At 39.2% G+C, this 18,505-nt stretch overlaps 1 protein-coding gene and 1 pseudogene across 3 annotated transcripts in view; one reads left to right on the forward strand and one right to left on the reverse strand.

Annotated features, from left to right (window-relative positions):
• LOC111147359 (inner mitochondrial membrane peptidase subunit 2) overlaps positions 1-18,505 on the reverse strand; it is an 861,050-nt gene that overhangs the window by 318,021 nt on the left and 524,524 nt on the right. The gene's annotated exons all lie outside the window — the stretch shown is intronic.
• On the forward strand, positions 6,613-7,038 carry LOC111147360 (annotated as a pseudogene). Its single transcript, XR_002640620.1, has one exon. The product of XR_002640620.1 is annotated as a 60S ribosomal protein L34 pseudogene (transcript).

The following is an 18,505-nucleotide window of genomic DNA, read 5'->3' on the forward strand; positions in this document are numbered from 1 at the left end:
GGTTACTATTGTTTACTGTTATGTTTTCTCCCCAATCCTTACATACACACAGAACAGTGTGGGTTACATGTGGATATGAACTTTGGTCAGTCGGGTTTACTACTACATCCTCAGGGACTAGAATAACGCCTGGCACATAGTCAGCACTCAAAACTATTTGTTGTATGAGTATCGGGGAGGAAGATACAACGGCAATATATAATATTGGCCTTTCTTGAGTTATAAAGAATGAATTGGATGGGGTGCCTGGGTGGCTCAGTGGGTTAAAGCCTCTGCCTTCGGCTCAGGTCATGATCCCAGGGTCCTGGGATCGAGCCCCGCATAGGGCTCTCTGCTCAGCAGGGAGCCTGCTTACCCCCTTCTCTCTCTGCCTGCCTCTCTGCCTACTTGTGATCTCTGTCAAATAAATAAATAAAAATCTTAAAAAAGAAAGAAAGAAAGAAAGAAAGAAAGAAAGAAAGAAAGAAAGAAAGGAAGAAAGAAAGAAAGAACTGGAGATTCCCAGAAATGAAACAGGCTGTTCTAAGCAAAAGCAGAAATATACACGGATCCTGTGCCCCATTTAGTGATCTTGGAGGTCAGTTAGTCATGAAGGATCCCTGCCCCAGACACACTCTGGTCTCAGCATGCACTGATTGTTTTCACATCTAAATATTTTTGGCATGTATGATCTATAACATGTGGTCTAGCATTTACTTCAATATTATTTTGTTTCTGGCTGTTCTTTTAATGTAATCATAAGTATTTATTGTTTATCTACTATGTGCTTGCCATAACAACCCCTCAGGGTTTCTTCTCTCTAAACACAATAAAAACCTCTGTTATCTGGCCTTATCGGATTCTTCTAGATAAGAAAAATTTGCCGCTTGAGTACTTTTACTATCACAGATCATTCTTTTAGTTTAGCCAAAATGGATGTCCCAATCATTTGGGAAAAAGCTATAATACAACAATATTAATAACACTATATTAGCAAGTCAAATCAATTGCAAACGTAATGCAGAACGTACATATCGTTCTCAGCCAATTTTTTTCATATTAATTGTGATGGCAACAATGTTCCTAAGACTGGAAATTCCACCAGGGCAGAGTCTACATGTGGTTCAGGATACCTAGTGGAGTACCTCACACATAAGAGGCCCTAAAATCACAGCAATCAGGATGAACCATGGCATGAAGCACACGTATAGAAGAGTATCTTGCAGATGAAATCGTTCCAATTTAAATTGTTAATCTGTGCAAATTTAAAATTCTGACATACTGAAAATGTTATATATGGCTTTAACCACATTTATTTTTTGTGTTTGTTTTCAGTCTGTCTCCAAAGTGAATAAAAAGAGAGAGTCAAGCTTTGGCAACTGTAGGCACAGTGCAAAGGCTCACAAAACCACTCCTCCATTCATATTCATATCCCACCGTGGAGAAAGGATTTCGGGTTCTTGGAGCAGCCTGAGTAGAAGCTGAAAAATAAATGCTATGGTTTTGAGAGCACCGCAAAAGCACTGAAGAGAAATTAAACAAAGGCTCTGAACCTTATTTGTGTTCTGTAACACTGCTTCAAGGCAACATTTTTACTTTTAAATGTATGCCCTCATTTACTTAGGAAATTAAGAAATGAACTCCCCGTGTCAGTGTCCCTGCTACCAAAATAACGTAGCCCTCGGCTGATTTACAATTGAATCCTAATTGAACAGTTATGGTTTTAACTATATCAGCACATCTGCAGGTTCCTTAGATAAATATTCCAAGCATTTCCCATAGATTTTATATGCAAAGAAAAGAGTAAAGAGAGTCTTAGAGCAGAGAAGGTTTTGTGGAATGTTTAGCATATCATTCTGCTTATTTTTCTTGGTTCTATCTCATTTTCGACACACATTTTCAAAGCCCAGCTATTTAAAATATAAATGTTTTCATTAACAACAAATAAGAGGGCTTAGAGAAATCAGAGTCTTCTGTTTTTAGAACTTAACAGATATTTTAGTTTAACAATTGTTTATATGGAGATGGACCTTAACTTCCTTCCTACCCTGCTTCTTTTTCCTCCCAGTGCCAATAATCATGTTTAATCATTTCAATGATTTCTTCCATCCACATGGCAGTATACTCACTTAGAGGTCTTCAGAGGAGGAAAAAAAACAAATCATAAAGTAGCACACTCTCACATGCATGTATAAGAAAGCAAAAATGGATACTTCACATTAGAGCTATAGAGAATTTATAATTCAACTCAGCATGCTTACCTCAAAGACTCTTATTAATGATCATAACTTATAAAATTTTACAGCTGGAAGGGAACACATAGCTCTAGGCCAGAAAACCATTTTGCACAGGAGGAAACCATGGTTTGTGGGCATCTAATGGATGTTTCAAGGTCATATAGCCAGCTGGGTCATCCACCCAGGTATACTGAGAGAAATCAGGTAACGGAAGCTCATGTTAGTGCACAGGGTGGGCTAGCAAGCATAAAGGTAGGAGAGAGTTGCAAGCACAGGCCATGTGTTGGCCTGAGAAAGAGCATTCTAGGCTCTTTCCACAAAGGTGGCCCACAGACCTTTGGTAGCCCAAAGACCACAAAGGTAGCCCAATTTCAACAGACGCTTTGAGGGATATCTTCAAAGATGGTTATTTAAAGAGGCTATCAGAGATTAAAAAAAAAAAAAAAAAGTCAAGATGCAGACTCAGGTACTGACAGTGTCCCCAAGATGAGATGTGTCAAGTGCCCCATCACCATGGATGGCAAGAGAGCACTTCACCGATCAGCAGACGAGGATGACAATTAGGAAAGGGCTGTAGAAGTGAGTAACACAAAAGTGTAGAGGAACAGGCAGTGACCGTAGAGATAAAGAAAAATCAGAGAGGATTTTCAAATATGTGGGCCCAGTCACCATGGGAAAGAGAGATAATGGTGTGCTGGTTTAATCATATAGTGTTACAGGGACTAAATTTTCGAGGGACTTCCATTTGCTGAGAGCAGTGTTCATTAATATCTAACTCAGTGACACTTATAACTAATGTGAGATTGTTCACTGAGAGAGATTCTGCTCTTGCCCTTCTCCTAAAGCCATGTGTACCCCAAACGGACAGGTATATGTACTATCATTGAAGAATAAAAACACATGCTCAAGGGACATTTTCATTTCATTTGCAGGGATGTAGCACATCTGAAAAACAGTTTGCGGAAGAAAAGAGGCCCCTTACTATGTCATCCCTCTGAAATGAAACCTGTGGGGAGGGAGGTAATAAACGGAGAGCCTGTGGGATAATAAAGCCTCCTTCTGTGGCCCACGATCATTCACTAGAGCTGAGTAATTACCCTCCTAGCCAAGACCTCTCTCTGACATGATCTGACAGTTTGTAACTTTACACCAAGCAAAGACTGAATTCTGGCACCTTATTGTACTGAAGACTTTCAACCACTGAGAGACAGAGTGTCAAATGATTAGTTTCTCCATAAAGAATGAATGAGGGAATAAGCAAATGAACCAAATGGGAAAATATTCATCTGCTTATGTGCTTTTGGGAGGCGATGGATCCATTCTCACCAGAAAGAAACCATGCCTTACGTGGAGAAGGATAGGACATCAGCTCAGAAATGGTATGTCTCTGGTAGGAAAAAAGAGCCAAAATCTCATGATGTCACTCCCTGTCATGCCACATTTCCCTCTGGGACTCAAGCCTGGAAGCACATAAGCGGGGCTCGCTTTTCTGGAGCCATTTCTGCCCGCGTCTTGGAGAGTTATAGAGGCAAGTCATGTTCAATTCTTAGCTCCTGCCTGTGGTGGGCCACACAGGCATATGGTGAGGTTGCATGTGAAAAGAGGCACAGGGGAGGAGAATTCCAATAGCAGAGAAGTTGAGATGTGTTGTAGATCAGAAGTACATGAATAAAATAAATTTCTCTGGCTTTTTCAGTGACTATTTGATCTAGCTAATTTTTATACGCAACCTTTCTAATGAGATGTCCAAGCGTGAGTTTTCAGAGTAAGCAATACAGTTGCTTCTGTTGTTATTTCTAATCTATATTGTGCTATTTCTCCAAAGAGATTCACTACTTCGTACAATTCAGCAGTTGCCATCAGAAATATCCTCACTAGAGTGGTAATACTAATTCATAATAATGCAGCTAGTAAAATAAAAACAAATACTATTTCATATAGGCAAATAAACATGAATGCATTAATTTCTCAACTTTTATAGCTTTTCAGTTCACATTGAGGGTATTTATATATAATAATCTTTATATATGATCCTCACAGAGAGGTAAATCAAATATAGCTTGAAAAGCACACACAGCTGACATTAAAAACATTTAAACAAACCTTAACAGAGATTGGGCCTTATAAGGCAAATAAATATAGATTTAGAAGTAGCACATATATATTTATATAAATTATATATATATTATCAGATATTAGGCATAAATATGTAACATATTACATATATACATATATATGTGTAAAGAGAGAGTTTTAAGTGAGGGGACAGTGGCTACATTTATATAGGCTCACGGAACCGAATTTCAGAAATGACCCAGTCTAACCCCTTTCGATTACAGATTTATCTGCGAAGGCTGTAGCCTTTATCTCCCAGATGAGGAAATGGAAGCTTAAAGAATTTGCTGTGTCTTACGTCTTCAGAACTTGTTCAAGTCTCCTTAGAAGGCAAAAAATAGTGAAAGTACTAAGTTATTATAAGAAAATGTGCCATTAGGAAGAGGATGGGGGTTCTGTCAGCCTACACACTGCAGCTCTCATTCATTCAACACACTCTTACTGCGGGACGCCTGTATTGTGCGCTGTGCTAGGCAAGAAAGCACTCGGGCACTAGTAGTGGATGACACAGACAGGATTCCTGACCTCAGGCACCTCACAGTCAACCGAGGGATAGAGATAGGTAGGGAGGTGGTTGGAAGACCCCAAAATAAAGACTCAGAGAGGGATGTGTAAATGACAGCAGATGAGGTTGCTGGGGTAAGCATGGGTCCGACTGCAGAAGGCCTTCTGAGCCATGCCAGGAAACGTAACAATACTCTTAAGAACAACATGTTAGGAGTTTTAAGGAAGAGAGATGTGAGCACACTGTGTTTTAGAAAGACGACTTCCGTTCAAGGGGTACATCAAAGCAGCCAGACCAGTGAGAAGGCTGCTGTGGTATCTGGGCCGGAACACGATGTCTTGCACAAGGAAAGCAGGAATCATGACAAGATTCAAGGCGAGAAGAGGCCTTATATTTTGGAGGTAAAACTGAAAGAATTTTGCGACTGAATAGACGTGAAATATGAGGGGATGAAGGCTGAGAGTTGGCGCCCAGCTTCCTATTTCAGTAAGGAAGGTCAATAGGAAGGCATCACACATTAAACAAATAAGTAAATAAAAACTATAAAACCGGGGTGTCCGGGTGGCCCAGTCAGTCAAGCGACAGACTCTTGATTCTGGCTCAGGTCATGATCTCAGGTTTGAGGTCAAGCCCTGCATCAGGGTCTGTGCTGGGCACGGAGCCTGCTTGAGATTCTCTCCCTCTCCTTCTGCCCCTACCCCTGCTCACTCTCTCTCTCTCTAAAAAATAAAATAAGATAAAATAAAATAAAATAAAAACCATAAAACAAACAAGAAACACGGGAAGAGAACAATGAATCACTGAGTATGGATATACATCGATCCAAACTAACCCTTTCCACATACAAACTCATATATACTAACCCCTGCTGGAAAGTAGGGGAAAGAATTTATTTTATAGCAAAGTTGCCTAAGTTCCTGTATTTGGGCATTATTATAGAGTTAAATCTTAGGTTATGCAGATTTTACATTCAATTTTAATTTACCTGTGGCATATTTTAACAAATTAAACATGAAGTAATCTGGTTTTATTTCTGTTGAGTTCCTTGCATAGTCTCCATCCTACCAAGAAAACTCTTTGAAAGACAGGCCTGGGAAAAACTCCCTCAGGTAGGTCTTGACTTGGGGTTCAAGCCAGGAAAAAACAAACATACTTTTAGCTTTCCTTGACTCATATATTCATAGCAAAGCTTCATTACTTTGCTGGCAATTACTTCTGAGAACTACAGGTATACATATAATCAGATGTAAATAAAAACTGCACCTTAAATGTAAATATAGACATTAATTTTTGAGTTACTGACCTCTGTTAGCTCTCACAAGCAGATGTTGGCCACATACATGCATTCGTAAAAGACTTTTAGAATGATTTCTCGAATATGTGACAAAAAGCACAGGCAACAAAAACAAACTTAGACCAATGGGACAATATCAAACTTAAAAACTTGTGCATTAAAGGACAGAAGCAATAGAATGAAAAAAGGCAACCTAGAGAATGGAAGAAAATGTTTACCAATCATACATCTGGTAAGTGGCTACATCTAGAATTTTAAAAAGAATTCCTACAACTCAAAACCAAAAATAATCCAATTCAAAAATAGACAAAGGACTTGACTAAACATTTCTTCAAAGATGATATACAAATGGCCAATAAATATGTAAAAAGAAAAAAAACAACAACATGACTAATCATCAGAGAAATGCAAATCAAAAGAACAATGACATATCCTCTCACACCCATTTGGATGGCTACAATAAAAACCAATGAAGAGCTCTTCCGGGGACGGCTTCCGTAGGCATTCAGAATGGTCCAGCGTTTGACCTACCGTCGTAGGCTGTCCTACAATACAGCCTCTAATAAAACTTGGCTGTCCCGAACCCCAGGTAATAGAATCGTTTACCTTTATACCAAGAAGGTTGGGAAAGCACCAAAATCTGCATGTGGCGTGTGCCCAGGCCGACTTCGAGGAGTTCGTGCTGTGAGGTCTAAAGTGCTTATGAGGTTGTCTAAAACGAAAAAACATGTCAGCAGGGCCTACGGTGGTTCCATGTGTGCCAAGTGTGTTCGTGACAGGATCAAGCGTGCTTTCCTTATCGAGGAGCAGAAAATCGTTGTGAAAGTGTTGAAGGCACAAGCACAGAGCCAGAAAGCTAAATAAAAAAAATGAAGCTGTTTTGAGTAATAAAAAAATCAAAAGGCTTGGAAAAAAAACCAATGAAGAAACAGAAAATAAGTGTTGGCAAGGATGTGGACAGATTGGAACCTTTGTGTACTGTGGGACAACAGTAAAATAATGCAACTGATGAAACAGTATGGAGGTTCCTCAAAAAATTAAAAATAGAACTACTATATGATCCAGCAATCCCATTTCTGGGTATACATCCCAAATAGTTGCAAGCAGGGTCTCCAGGAGCTATGTGTACAACGATGTTCGTAGCAGCACTATTCCCAAGAGCCACGAGGTGGAAGCAACTCAAAAGCCCACCGACAGATGAGTGGATGAAATGTGGTCTGTGCATACAACGGAACATTATTCCACCTTAAAAAGGAAGTCCTCCCACACACTACAACATGGATGAACCTTGAGGACATTATGCCATGTGAAGTAAGCCGGTCACAAAAACATAAATACTGTATGATCCCACCACTTACATGAGGCAGTTAAAGTGGTCCAATTAATAGAAACAGAAGGTAGAATAGTGGTTCACAAGAGCTGGGAAGAAGGGGGTGAGTAGAAAGCTGCTTTTTCTTGGGCTGCAGAGTTTCAGATTTGCAAGATGGAAAAGTTCTGGAGATGTGTGTCACCATGATGTGCCCATACTGCTGAACTTCACACTTAAAAACGATGAAGACTCTTTTAAATGGTCAATTTTAAGTTTTCGGATTTTTATCACATTAAAAGAAAAGTGGCCACATGTTGTAAGATTCCGTCATATGGAATGTCAAGAACAGGCAAATCTATAGAGACACAAAGTAGACTAACAGCTGCCCAGGGCTGGGGAGATTAGAGGAAATGAGGAGTGACTGCTAATGGATACAGTTTCTTTCTTTCTTTTTTTTTTTTTTAAAGATTTTATTTATTTATTTGACAGACAGAGATCTCAAGTAGGCAGGCAGAGAGAGAAAGGAAGGGAAGCAGGCTCCCTGCCGAGCAGAAAGCCCGATGTGGAGCTGGATCCCAGGACTCTGAGATCATGACCTGAGCTGAAGGCAGAGGCTTAACCCACTGAGCCACCCAGGCACCCCATGGATACAGTTTCTTTGAGGTGTGATTAAAATGTTCTGGAATTAATATTGGTGATGCATGCACAACTCCATGAACATATTAAGAACCTTTAAATTGTACAATTAAGAGGCTTTTTGATGTCTCATGATTGACACTTATGTTCCCTCCTATACAGCCTCTCCTAGCTGCCAAACAAAGACTGTTTTAAACAATTCCCCACCATTCAGCACCCCCTTCAAGCACTAATATATAAAGTACTTCTTTCGGGTATCTTAATAATTATTTTCTTTGAGCCACTGCATTCAGCTCCCTAGGAATTCTAAGGCAACAAACTCAAATGCAGCATTAACAATGTTATGCTAAAAACAATGGCATAGTGCCAGAGGATTTCAAGGATAAAAATATGAAATTCCCTTGCTTGAGATCTAGTGTGCATTGCAGAAACAACTATATGGATCATTCAGCTTGAATAAGATGTTTTGACATCTCATCTCAACATCTAAAATTAAAACTACATCTTTGATTCGCACTGAAAGCTTTGTGTTGCATCTAGGTTAAACCCCAGTAAGAATTCAGTATGATGAAGATTAGTTATAAGAATGCTTGTTTGTCTTCATTTCCCCCTCGAGTGTGAAAAAAGAAAAGTTCATTAATTGGTAAATACCTTATAATAACACAATAACTATTTTGAGGATACATTATGTTTACACTTTAAAAATCTTTTGAGCTGAAAAATAAAGTAGAAATTTTACTGAGATGACAGCAATCACTTCATCTCAACAGGTAATTCATAATGATTATAATCAACAGAAATTCAAATTGTATTTTCTAAACATATTTGCTTATTTTTTAACTCTATTGGTATTACTTATGTTCAAGTAATCAAAATCCAGGATCAAAAGTCCAGGATAGGGCGCCTGGGTGGCTCAGTGGGTTAAGCCACTGCCTTTGGCTCAGGTCATGATCTCAGGGTCCTGGGATAGAGTCCCGCATCCGGCTATCTGCTCAGCAGGGAGCCTGCTTCCCTCTCTCTCTCTCTGCCTGCCTCTCTGCCTACTTGTGATCTCTCTCTGTCAAGTAAATAAATAAAATCTTTAAAAAAAAAAAAAAAAGTCCAGGATAATATAATGCCTCTTACTTTTAACAGAAATTGTTATGTGGGTCAGCCAGAAGGGGGGTATGTGTATGCCAGTCTTGTGCCTGTAAACTCAAAGACCACAGATCAGTGAACAATAAAAACAGTAGACTTATATATCCCAGTCCTGGTTACAGAAATTGTCTTCAAGCCTCTTCCTTTTATTATCCTTTCTTTTTATTCCCCATTCAATTTACTTTCAACTTGCCCTTATGTGTGATACAATCCTTTCTCTACCAGCCATACAGATAGATGGAGGCCTCTCTGGTTTTGATCTGTGGTGTTGTGCTCTGGCCCTCTCCCCCAAGAGACCCAACTCAAGACCTACCACGAGGCCTCCACCCAGGGTTCAGATAAGTCCCCTAGAAAGTAGACAGATATAGCAGGAAGCACCAGGAGAATGGATCTTACAGAAACCACATCAGAGAAAACACCCATTGAGCAGAAAGAAAGGTTCCTGACTTTACAAAAAGATGTGATTCTGAATTTCACAAAGGCTTATTTCTTTCCAAAGCAACAAATCCACTTAACGATATCTTTTGGACAAACTGTTAGTCATCTTGGCGAATGAAAAAGAGATGGGTATCTTTAGTTTAGACTCCAATGTGGACCATCCATCACCTACAAATCACGGCTATTCCTAAACTGTCTCCGTTTGCTTTTCTTTTTTCAAATCTAAGGCAGCATCACTATGCTATTACTTGAACTCAAGCTATTCCTCAAAAGTAGGAAAAAATCTAATAATTCCCTACAAGTTCATTATTATGAAAGGTAGCAAGACAATGTTCACTGCTGCAGAGCCTGCCCGGCTGTTCATTAAAAGTACCAGGCAGCACGGTGGGACCTGGAATTAATGGGACAGTGTTAGCAGCTCTGAGGAACAACCGTTGATACTGATTGCAGATTGTGCCTGATGATGTACAAAGGAATCTCTAGATCCTTCACTGAAGTAGTGTGAAATGGTGTATAGAAGGTATGACACAGAAACATAGGCCAGTTTCTGGGAAAAGAAATATTTTCTCATGTTCAAACAAGGCACTGAAATCCAGCCTAGTCCATGGTTAAGACCTAAAAAAGTAGAAACACTTCCAGTCACGACTAACACTTACACAGCACTTTGTACGCACCAGCCATGGTTCTCAGGGCTTTGCAAATACTCATTTCATCCTGAAATACCCCCAACTACCCCCCAGACATAGATAGCATTATCATTCCCATTTCTCACAAAGAAACTGAGACTCAGGGAGATGGAATGACTTACTTAATACCACACAGCTAGTTAACAGAGAAATCAAAATTTGAATCACATGGTATGGCTTCCAAGTCTGTGCTCTCAACCAATAAAAAGAGTAGTGTGTATTTTCTTTCAAGTATCAGTGTTTTTTTATGACTCTCCATTTTACAGTAGCATTGATTTTTTTTTTTTAATTACACAGGCTACTACATATACATGGTTTAATCTTTCCAGTAAACATGTTTGGTTAGGGGTGCCTGAGTGGCTCAGTCGTTAAGGGTCTGCCTTTGGCTCAGGTCGTGATCCCAGGGTCCTGGGATTGAGCCCCGCATCAGCCTCACTGCTCAGCTGGAAGCCTGCTTCCCCCTCTCCCACTCCCCCTGCTTATGTTTCCTCTCTTGCTGTGTCTCTCTCTGTCAAATAAATAAATAAAATCTTTAAAAAAAACATGTTTGGTTAATTAAGACAAATTGTCAGCTACATTAGGGAACACATTCAGCCAAGCACAAGGTATAGACAAGTCAAATGGTAGAGTCCTCTGTGAAGATCCATTATTCTGTACCCTGTTACTACACGGATAATTCTGCCTTTAAAGTCAGGGATTGCCATCTTTGCATGCTGAGCACCTAACCTAGTGTAAACATTCAAGAAATGGGTAGAACGAGGATAGAAGGTAAATAAATCAACACCACATAAAGGAAATGAGTGGTGGCAGGAGACTGAGCACACAGAAAGGGGAGGGGGGGACGGAGTGGTGCCCCCCAGCTCCTCCTTGCTGTTTTGCCACGAGGCTTCCTTATTCTTTGCAGAACTCCATGGCCCAGGCCTCTTGCATCTTGCTGTGCTTGAAAAGAGTTCAGGCAGCAGGGCAAGGGGCCTGGAGAGCCAAGAGTGAAGTCAGAAATCAGAGGGCCCCTCGGCAGGGGAGCAGCAGCGGCTGAGTCACACCCCCATCCAGGAGCAATGGCGGAGGGAGGCATGGCATAAGGGAGTGAGTGGGAGGCAGACGGCAAGGGCCGCCCCACCACCCCCGCCTTCTCAAACAAAGAACCAAGAAGTCAAACTGAAAGTAAAAAGGATTTTGCCTCCTCTTACTCAGGGTCTTCTGTCTCCCTTTGAAGATGATGTTAGAAAAGAAAAGGCAGGGTTGAAAGGGAACACAGAGGAAGGTCGGATCCATGCCTAGAGTTAAAACACATCTTAAGAGCCAGCGTAAATCTGCAGTTAATGCCTTGGGAAAGGGACATGCTACCATGGGGTTCTGGAGCCCAGACTGCTGACACTGTTAATTATTCCCAGAAAAAAAGTTATTAGAAGTAAGGGCATAAATTGAAAGTAAATTCAATGACCTTGTTTCTCCCCGCTTTCCTGAATCATATCTTCACCTTTTTCTGGAACACTGCCGTACCTCTCCGCACCACAGCCAAAATGCTATCCTTCCGGTGAAGCCTTTCCTGATCACCGGAACGACGCTTTGTCTGGGTACATCTTAGCCGTCATCTGCATATCCTGTTCACTTACTCAACACACATATGTTCCACGCCTGCCATGTGCCAGGTTCTCTTTCTAGACCCTGGAGAGAACAATGAACAGAGCAGATACAAACTCCAGCATCACATTCTACCACTGTACATTGTATATTGAGCTATAGTTGTTTTACTATATATTACCTATCTTTATAACCCTCTTATTGAACAATAAACTTGTGATAGGCAGCCTTCATGTTGCTCATATTTTTGAAATCTCATCTTGCATAGCAAAGATGCTTGCCCAGACCGGGCAATGTTTAAAAAAAATAAAGAAACAAACAAACAGAGTTCAACCTCTTGAAATCAGTAGGAAATCTGGACTTCCGTATCATACTGGAACATGCTGCCTTTGATGAACTTGCAGGAGGCAACTCCGCCTTTGGATTTGGCATAAATTCTCATATATTACCACACATTCGAGACATGAAAAAGTGGAAACGTATATACACTTGGTCAGGGGAAAGGAGAAAGTCCATTTCAATTTCCAATGTATTAAAAATTATACAAAAAAAAAAATTAAAGACAGTATTATGAAGCTTCTACTCCCCAAAGTGGTAATTACTAAGACAAGTTAAGGGAGAGGGACAGAGGGAAGCAGTTTTAAAATCAGTGACTGACATAATTCAAATTATTCTCAAAGGAACCTAAATAAGTATGTCATTAAGTGTTTCTTAAATTCCTGCTCATTTTGAGAAAGTATGACAACCATAATAACCAGACTAGATTAAGAACTTCCTCATCTGACTTTAATCTCCCAAACAGTCAAAGGCAGTGATGGAAACCCCAGTGTAATTAATAAATCACCTAGTAGTGACCACACTATTGAGAATGATACTGCTTAACGTAGATAGCGAGTCTACAGTACAGTATCATTTACACCAAAAAAACACGTAAGTTATAGGTTAGTGACTTCCTCGGGGGAAATGATTCAATCCATCTTACTTATTTCTCTTCTCCCTCTTCTCATTTCCTTTTCTCATTTATTTAGCAAATATTTATGTCTCACATAAGCCTCAGAAAATTCTATCTGAAAGCAAGTAGGGTATAAATAATAAATATTCTTCAAAATTCAATCCCTTTCTTATCCTAATCAATCAACAGATTTTCTTAAGTAGATTGGCCTGTGCTGAGTATTATGTTACCATCCTTTCACCAGAACTAAAATGGGTCCAGTTGTGTCAACAAACCCTCCTCTGAAGATAGAGCCATTTTCTAAATCTCCTATTTCCCACCTGAGTAGAGGGGGAGCATGAACTCAGCTTTAAAAATTCCTAAGGAGACTAGGGTGATAGATCATGGCAGAAATTCAGCTCTCTGGCATCATCATTTCAGGATTCAAGTAACACCCTTTGAATTGAAGTCCTCATCAAGCCAACTAAGGAAACACCAGAGCTTAAAGTTTGGTCTACATTGCCATGATCCTCCAACAAGTGTTATGTCATGGGTCAATCCATAAGTAGCTTTCAACCCGGGGGCGTGGAGAAGAATAGGTTAATTAACTCAAGCAAAGATGTCAGAGGTGTAGGGAGAAGGTAGGACTTCTTAAACTCTACTCCTCTTCAGACATTTTAAGATACCCTGCTCCCTTAAAAATCTTAAACACTAGCTGGTGTTGATGGTGACATCAACATGGGACATGTTGACCCTTGCAAATGTTGGGAGGATGGGGGAAAGAGAAACACTGATCTGCACTCACTAAAACACTTGACTCTTCTCAAATATGAACTACATCCTATAGATCTAGGACCAAAAATAAAAGCAGAGGAGTCACCAACTCATGTCATGTCATGACACCCAGCTGCTGGGTCACCAAATTGGCTACTTTCCCCAACCTCCTATTTAACAGACCTAAGATGACCTTAAAAAACATCCTGACACTCTGATCAAAAATAAATTTCATTCATTTTTAATGCTGACCTTTTTTTCTTTTTCTTTTTATAAAGGGAAAATGTTACAAAATGGAATGAGAAAGACAAAGCAGATGCAACTCATTTCTGACCAAATCCAATACAAAATCACCCTCTCAGCTTTGTACCAAATGCTCAGGCCCTCAATAAAAGAGTCATACATAATGTAGCAGTGAAACTGTTGACAGGGCTACATGGTCACAGAAGACCCAGCAAATCTGCTGCTGCGGACACAAGGATGTGGTGTGTGAAGCTGGACCTGATGAGATTTACATCTGCTTTAACAGTGTCCTGAAGGCAAGCTCTATTCTTTGCTTAGCATCTGCAATAATGTGAGCACTTACTCAAAGTAAACTTTTGATTTCATCCATTTTCTGTATCAGCTAAACACATGTGCACACAAAATAACATCAGTTCCTTGTTAAATTAATATCTAAACACCCGCATGCTCATAGTCTTGGTAAAAAATACATAAATAAATCATCCAGATCATTAGATCAAAATGCCCCCATTCCAAACACATAAATTTGTAACTTCCTTCAAATCGTGGTTTCTCAAACTTCATGAATTTGGGGGTGGGTAGTTAATGCATGGGTTTTCAGAGCATTATGAAAAGACCTGGAATCACCTGAGTATTTCTATAGGCCAAAAGTCCATGACTGACATAAAATTTCCAAGAGGGTAAATGACTCCAGAAAGGTTAAGAATTACTTATTTAGAGAAATGAGTGAATAGTCAAGGGTATATTCAGTTGTAATCCCATGCCACAAGTAAGAGAAAACAAAATATCAGTTATATATAGATGGCCACATTAGACTCATACCTGAATAGATCCAAAATATTGGGCCATGGTGAGCTCTACTATTAGATTATGAATCAGGAATTTATTATCTGGGGGGGAACTAAAAAAGAAAATATATGTGCTTCCAAAGACAAAAAAAAAAAATCTCGGTTACAATTTCTTTCTTTCTTTTTTCTTTTTTTTTTTTTTAAGATTTTTTTATTTTATTTATTTGACAGACAGAGATCACAGGTAGGCAGAGAGGCAGGCAGGGGGTGTGGGAAGCAGGCTCCCTGCTGAGCAGAGAGCCTGATGCAGGGCTCCATCACAGGACACTGAGATCACGACCTGAGCCAAAGGCAGAGGCTTAACCCACTGAGCCACCCAGGCACCCCTGGGTTACAATTTCAGTAAGATATCCCCTATCCCTATTCTTAAAAAAAATACCTTTATTAAGCTATAAATGGTATACAATAAATAGTACTATGGAAATCATACAATTAGATAAGTTTTGACACATGAATACACCTGTGAAACCATTACCATAATCAAGATAATGACCATGTCCATCATCTCTAAAAGTTTCCTCACAATCCTTCAGGAATCCTCCAGCCCTGGCCCTGTTGCTACACATTAGTTTGCATTTCCCAGAATTTTATATAAATGGGAACATACAGTACAGTTGGTTGAATGGTGATCCCTCAAAAGATACATCTATGCCCTAATCCCTGGAACCTGTGAACATTGCCACGTCTAGAAAAGGTTCTTTGCAGATACAACTGAGGTAAGCATTTTGAGATGCGATCATCCTGGATTACCAAGATGGGCCCTGAATCTAATGATAAATGTGATATCACACAGAGAAGAAAACAAAGAGAGAAGACAATGTCAACACAGAAGCAAAGAAGAGGCAGAGACTACCAGTTCCAAGCCACAAGACAAGGAATGCCCAAAGTCACTAGAAGCTGAAGCAAGAAAAGAACAAGAGTCTTCCCCGGAACCTCTGTGAAGACTGCACCTCTGTCAATACTGTGATTGCTTGACTTCTACCCTTCAGACCTGTGAGGGAAGAAATTTCTGTTTACAGCTACCAAGGTTGTAGAAATTTCTGTTTAAAGCCACCAAGGTTGTGGTAATTCAACATGACAGCCACAGGACATTGATTCATATTTTTTTTGTCTGGCTTCTTCCACTCAGTGTAATTACTTTGAGATTCATCCACATTCCAATATAGATCAATTGCTCTCTTGTTTTTTATTGGTAGATAATATTTCATCATGTGGATATACCAGAGTTTGTTTATCCATTCAACTCTTGATAAATATTTGAGTTGTTTTAGTTTGGGGCTATTACAAATACTTACAAGATACATTCTTTGATTTACACTTGAATTTTTGGTACTACCATCCTTTTGACTTGATTTCCTGAACTGTTAAAAGTATGGTTAAATTAGTGTTTCATCTATTAGGAATAGGGCCAGGAAGATAATCAAAGAAGACCTGTAAGCAGCAAAAATAAATTTAGCAAAGAAGATGCATTTATTCACAGAAGATGTTCTCATGTTACAAAGGAACTCTTATTTTAAAAAGTTATATTTATTTTAATAAGCCTACTAGTCCTGTGTCCATACCATTGGAGTTTAAAAAGATTGAGGAGAGGAATGAGAGAAGAGGAAAGTTTCTGCTATGGAAACAAACACAATGACCAGCCAGAATACAGTATCTGACAGTCTGGTAATCAGAAAAGAAATACAAATCCAAAACAAAAAGAGTAATTTGACCGTCTAGGTTATTTATGTATTGAATTACAGGTCACCATAGTATCTAAACCCGTGATCCTGAAAACAGAATTATTATACCTAATACTTTCTAGATAGGGGTCATATATTAGAAAGATTTCCATCTAAAACAGTTACGCTTTATCTGTAGATAGAAAATATTCAGAACCACGTAGCTATGAAAATAGCTACACTTTTAATGTAGTTTTCATTCAACTATGTATGTTGGCTTACAGATCTAATTATAAGACAGTACCCCCCCTTGTGGGCAATGTGAGTTTCCTGATTATGACTGGACTCCCAGCATCCAGCCTGGTGCTCAAGCCCAGCTGGGCACCATGTTTCTCAAAGCAACAGATGAATGAAGATTACCTGAATGGATAGCTAGAGGGCTGGATGAATAACAAGTCTCTGTTTTAACTAATTTAATACTAAATTGTCTTCTTACCATTGCTTGCTGCAGCATGGAATTTGGGATTAAGGTATCTTCTTCTCAGATGCCTCAAAGTTAATTCCATGATTTAGGGGTGCCTGGTGTTAAGCGTCTGCCTTCAGCACAGATCATGATCCCTGGGTCTTGGGATCAAGCCCCATGTTGGGCTCCCTGCTCAGGGGGAGTGTGCTTCTCCCTCTCCTCCCCCACCCCCACTCCCTTGATCATGCTCTTTCTCGAGATCTCTCTCGGTGTGTCTCAAATAAATAAACTCTTTTTAAAAAATAAAAAATAAACATTCCATGATTTAGAATAGGCATGTAACAAGCTCCCTGGGTAATTAGCATAGTTAAATGTCTGTCTGACAGCTCCTCTTGCTAATATTTGCACCCCCCAAAATATTTCCTAATATTTAGGAAAAACGCAGAAGCAGAAAACTTACTTTGGTACCATTGCTACCAAAGCCTCAAGCAGCACATATTTTAAAAAAATAAAATAAAATTCAATAAAACAGTCACAGCCCAAACAATTGTGCAATCTTCCTTTCATTCTACTACCTGAAGCAAATAATTTAAATTCCTATTCCAAGTAGTTAGAAGTTAACGATATCTTTTTGCTCCCTATAAGACCTGGCAGCTCAGTCTAAGATGGTGTGTCACAGAAAAATTTCACCATTTAATCCTTAAAACAAAGTTTCCCTATCCTTTGCCTTATTGCAAAAGAGAGTGATGTTGACATAAGGATCAAACTGTTTGCCCTTAAATGCCACAATGAATGTATAACAGAGAACAAAAAAATGTGCAACTTAGATTAGATTACTGGACTTCTAGCAAGCTCTCCCTGTGCCAATTACAGAAGACTTTCCATTTACATATAAATAGCTCAGAAATTCCAACACAAATGTACTTGAAAACACGGAATCAAGTAGTTCAGAAAAACATGGATTAGGTGCATTTCAATTTAATTTTAAAGTGTTTACAACAAGCATGTGTTCAAGTAAAAAAAAGAAATGGAATCAATTTTTATTACAGAAAGCAACATCTTTTTAAATTATTGAAATTATTCCCATAATGCTCTTAAATCCTTCTATCAAGGTTTCTTTTAGCATGCTGTCTGGGTTTGATTTTGTTGTTGTTGTTTTGTTTTGTGTGGTTTTTTTGTTTTTTGTTTTTTGTTTTTTTCTTAAAAAAAAGGAATAAGTAGTTGTATAGAATGGTGGTGTGATGTCTGGGATACATAGTGCAGTTTTTTTGCGCAGGTTTTGCCTGTCTATATTAGAGATGGATCTTGAACTAGCAAGTGCCTTATAAAAGATACAGGTGAATTAGGGTGCCTTTTGCTAACAGAACTTGTTTTTATCTTTCTCTACAACCTGGTTTAAATTTCTAGCCCTTGTCATGTTCTTTCCCACCGGAAGACATTCTGTAATGAGTGTAACCTCATCAGCAGTCTCTAACCGGTAACTCACCACAGATTAAACACTCCATTTATTAATCTATTGCTTAAAAACAGCCACTTCAACTTCCACTGCTATTTCACAACTAGATTTGATAGGTGGCATAAACAAACAACTCTGCATGTGACTGGTATGGAATGAGTTCCAGATTTCTCAATTCACTTGTGGGCTAGATAGACACACAGAGAAAA

The sequence above is a fragment of the Enhydra lutris genome, unplaced genomic scaffold, assembly GCF_002288905.1.
Source record: "Enhydra lutris kenyoni isolate GAN:26980312 unplaced genomic scaffold, ASM228890v2 scaffoldscaffold16, whole genome shotgun sequence".
In the NCBI taxonomy this organism is placed as follows: domain Eukaryota; kingdom Metazoa; phylum Chordata; class Mammalia; order Carnivora; family Mustelidae; genus Enhydra; species Enhydra lutris.